This window comes from Pinus tabuliformis, chromosome 5_2 (assembly GCF_031772625.1).
Source record: "Pinus tabuliformis cultivar Carrire ecotype Pingquan chromosome 5_2, CPIR1, whole genome shotgun sequence".
Lineage (NCBI taxonomy): Eukaryota > Viridiplantae > Streptophyta > Pinopsida > Pinales > Pinaceae > Pinus > Pinus tabuliformis.
The window spans coordinates 14,346,270-14,351,076 of NC_142306.1; the positions used below are offsets into that span (position 1 = coordinate 14,346,270).

General features: G+C 37.3%; 1 long non-coding RNA gene across 1 annotated transcript; it reads left to right on the top strand.

Moving 5' to 3' along the window:
- Positions 1–376: 376 nt before the first annotated feature.
- Positions 377–934, top strand: LOC149157238 (uncharacterized). The gene is made up of 2 exons (XR_016261167.1): positions 377–498; positions 682–934. It is a non-coding gene; the product is annotated as an uncharacterized LOC149157238 (long non-coding RNA).
- Positions 935–4,807: the final 3,873 nt, after the last annotated feature.

Genomic DNA, 4,807 nt, shown 5'->3' on the forward strand with positions numbered 1-4,807 from the left:
AAGGCGGACATCACTAGCCAGACAGGTTGGTTCATTTTTCCACTCTGCAATTCCTCCACCTTGTTAGACTACTCCATTCATTTAGTGACACCCAATTCCCGATTTGTCGAGAATTTTGGGTTTTGACACAACAAATTTCAGTCAATTACATACAGTGTCGCCATTAAAGTTGCAGATTGACCTTCAGAGATTTTTAGAATAGCGGTGACATCTCGAATTGATTCATAGTGAGATCAATTGACCAGTCCTGTTGGATCCTAAGTACGCTTATCCATACCCAGCCCAAGGTACGTTTGGCGTTTCTAAAACTCAAATTTCTTTGAAATTCACAGTATTTTGAAGTCTGAATTGCCTTTTAATGGATTCGATGAGGAGACCATGTTTAATATGTTGTTGCAGGTTACCCTTAGGGTTATTACCAGCAACCCCTCCCGTCGTTGCCTCTCCGGTGTACTCTCAGGCGCCTCCGAGGAGGAATGCAAGGTTTCTAGAGGGATGGTATGTTGTTTTTTCCAGAGCTTTTGGTTGTTGTTTTTGTTGACGTCTGGGTATTATGTAAGGGTTTGATAGGAATTCTGAAGTTTTTGATATGAATTGTAAGGATTTTTTATTTGAATTGGGGTTTAATAGGAATTATTGTCAGGTATTTTTAGGGTTTTGATATGAGCTTTTATTGTGCAGCTTGGCTGCTCTCTGTTGTTGTTGTCTTCTGGATGAGTGTTGTTGCGATCCGTCTATTATCTTCATGAATTAATCGGCCATTGAAACCTCTCCATGTGTACATATTTAAAAATAATCCCGCTGGTGTTGACAGAAATTGATTACAAGGAAAATCATGGTGTTGTATATTAACATAAATGGATTTAGTCCATCCTGCTTCACTGAACATTTCATGGAATTCAATATAGGTTTCATGGTCTGTTATATTTCTTCTGATTACTGTCCATCTTACTTCACTGAACATTTCATGGAATTCAATATAGGTTTCATGGTCTGTTATATTTCTTCTGATTATTGTCCATGTTTACACTTCATATAGATTTTGTTGGAACTTTGGCATTTATACAGATAAATTAAGTGTTGTTTATGCATTCATTTTTAACGAGGCAAGAGTTCAAAGCCTCTAAACCTGACAACATATGTAAAGAAGAGACTTATAAAATACTACATCATTAAAGCAATGAATTATGAACTGGAGAATAGCTAAAGGCCAATAAATCGCCCAACTAGCAGCATCCATATCAATTTAAAGACTGGATACAACATGGACAGAGAATTTTGAGCTGGTATGAGCTTTTTTGCATTAATCCTGAGAGGATTTCCCTTACCACCAATACCTGCCATGCACAGAGTTTGAATATATTTTCAAATTCAATTTATAGTTCAAACATTATTACCATTTCGTATCAAATTTGATTCCCTCAAGTTACAGACTTCTCATCAAGGGAAAAAACAACAATTTGAAAAACAATTTAAATTTTACAGAGACTAATTCAAATTGCAGTTCAAAATCCTCTCTCTTTCCATCTTCAGTGGAAGTTTGACACTGAGAGACAAAAATGTTACCCACTTTCCAGCATACATTGAAAATCACTAGACCAAACAAGTTTTGTAAAAATTACACAAGCAAAATTGGTTCTGCTCCTTAACCTTGCATTGATTGTCAATCCCACTACCTTAGATCAACTTGCGACTTGCCATCAAAGTTAAGTGGGCAGTTAATGGTAAATCAACAAGGGATACAATCCATTGTTGCATAGGGACGGATTCATGGAAGTCTTACTCGGATAAGTGCCAGACTGACAGCATATCTTAACAATCATTAAAGCACACAAATTTTGCAAGAATCACACATTAGCTAAATTGATTCTGTTCCATCAGCTTGTATCTGCTGCCAATCCCACTACCTCATATCAACTTCCCATCAAAGTTCAATTGGGTAATAAATGGTAAATCAACAACAGATAGGAGCCATTTGTTACATAGGACGGAATCATGGATTGTAATCGAACATAATTGTTTGCTCTTCACTAAAATTACAAGTTTCAAAACCATTGGTCATAATAGAACACACAGTATGCACAATATCCTATGTTCCACCAAGTTTCCAGGGCAGCAGAGTGCGTGAGTGGAAGTCAAACAAGATGGGTAAATGATGGAATTCATCCTCATTCATCTTCAAGGCTTACAACAGGAAATTGTGGATTCAGAACTTATCAGCTATGGCTAACATTTTGCTTCAGAATTCATGGTTTTGTCAATTCCAACTCCAAACATCAAATCTATTGCACTGTGACACTGATCAATCTATGGCTCACCTTGAGTCTCAACAGCTGTTGTGGCCTCCTCATCCTACACTAACTTCCCCATCAGTTGGAAACTTTTAATCATTGTTACAGGGGGCCTTGAATAGTTTCTTAATGGCCATAGAAATTTGCTTAAGGCAGAAAGTCAGAGCTCTTATTTTAAACCTTATTTGCACAGTATAACTTGCTAATAATTTATCCCCTTTGGTAGAAAACAATGATCTTATAGTAATATAGAATTTCCCTAATCTGAGGGGAAATATTAGGTGAGTGTCTGATACAGGAGTTTTTCAATATGCAAATTTAGTAATGATCGTAGCACTAAAGCCTTGACAATGTTTGTTACAATAAAACCTCAGCAATAATCATTGCCCCAACTTTTTTCTATGCAAGCCTCTTGGTGCCAGAATTCCTACAATTATGCCAAGCATATTAGAAATCAGTTTAGTAATCCACACTTGTGCCCACTATGCCAACTCACAACCAAGAGGGATCACATAGAAGACACATTAACCATGAAAGTGGGCTTGGGTTCTCGCCATGAAGACCAAATGTAATTAACTAGTTACTATTAGTAGCATTATTTTATGAAATATAATAGCAGCAAGAGATCTCCAAAGTCAAAAGAATAAATAGATACAATATTGAGTTGGTTCAATGAATTCACTTCTATTGTTGCATTCTTAATAAAGGACTCTGATCCAAATGCAATGGTCCATAAGTCAAACAAGACTAGATTTGTATTGTTTTGCAACTGGCATGGAAATACCTACTCTAAAATCTTTTCTCTCTAAACAAAGTGCACCAAGGTCAAGAGGACGCAATTTTCAGATTTTTTTCATACTCTATAATACCTTTCAACCATGGCCTAAAGAACCTATGTTTTATGTTAATATGACTTCAAGGACTGTACTTAGTTATATCAAAAAATTGAGAGAAGAGTTACAAATTGGTGCACTAGGTGGTTGTTCATAGGAGAAAGGCTTAGTATTTTTAAATCGATATTGGAAACAGTTCCTGTTTACCAACATTCATTAGCTTACATTCATGTGGAGATGTTGGAAAAGATTAGAATTACCTGCTTCCATTTCTCATAGAGAGCTAAAAAGGAAAGAGATAGCCTTGCCTTAGTATAGTGGAAAAGAATAGCTAAACCCAAGGATGCTGGTGGGTGGGGTTTGTAAGATAACAAGCAATTGGCAAGGCACTAGCAGTGAAAACTTGGCATAGGCTTATTTCTGAGGGGTGGCTGTGGTAGGATGTTATACAACATAAATATCTGGATCTGGAATGAACGAGATTACCATTAAGGTATATTTCTAATGTTTCTCCGGTTTTGAAAGCACTTGTTTTAACTTTTATCATTTCCCTTGGTGGGTAAATTAGCTGGCCTAGAGAAGAGGGGATGGAAAAAGAGTTAGATTGTGAACAGACCCTTGGGTGGGCTGTGGAAAACATCAAACTCAACAACAGATGGTTCAAAATATACTTCAAGAGCAAAGCTTTACTCTTCACTGCTGATAATGCAGAGCTATTAACCACTAATATTTTGGAGAAAGGCTGGAAGAAAACTGAGCATGTAAATATGGTGGGACCAGATGCAGTTTCATGGAAGCTATACACTCACCAGCTGATTTTATCCTTTGTTAGCCTGGGGGATAGATATGATTCCTTTAAATGGTCTAAAACTATTGCTACAAATTATTTCACTGCCAGACCAAGTTATAGAGAAACGTTTGGTGATGAAATTGGTGAGAAATGTTTAGTGGTGAAAGCCCATTTCGAAGGTCAAATGAAAACACATGTTTACATGTGGCTTGCTTTAGCCAACAAAGTGTTTCTAGGAGGCACTATAGAAATGAGCATGGCAAGGTCCTAGCCTCTTTTCACTTTGCAAGTGTAATAGAGAAACTATTTATCTCCTACTCATACACTGTGCATATATAAGGAGGTGTGGAGATACTGTGGCGGGGAAATATTTTAATCAACTGTATGAACTGGTTCACTAACAAAGCTTTGAAGAAGTTTAAAATGGTTCCCCTGTTTGTCTCCTGGGCCATTTTGATTGCCAGAAACATTTTCTATTTCAAGGTCAGGAAGCTCCCCCTTCTCAGGTAAAGCACCAACTCATTTATGTTTATGATGGCATCAAGCATACTCCTTTGGTTAAAGTTCCTAGGAAGCTTGGTACTGGAAGTGGACAAACCTTCTCCATGGGCTGTTTTCAAAGGACATACCAGGGTAATCATGCATCTACTGGAGCTGGAAGTGTAGTTTGCTTTAGTGATTCTTGGAAAGAAATATTACTAGCTTGTAGGGCCTGATTCAAAACTGGTTACAAATGGAATTTATAGGCATTTTGGTAATATGAAATCTAGTTATTAGACCCCACTGTCAGCAGGCTAAACTTCTGGTCAGCGCTTTCATGGTCTGCACTATTGGTCACATCTATAGGGAGTTGAAAACAGAAGTAGAAGACTTACCAAGGAAAGCTTTGGACC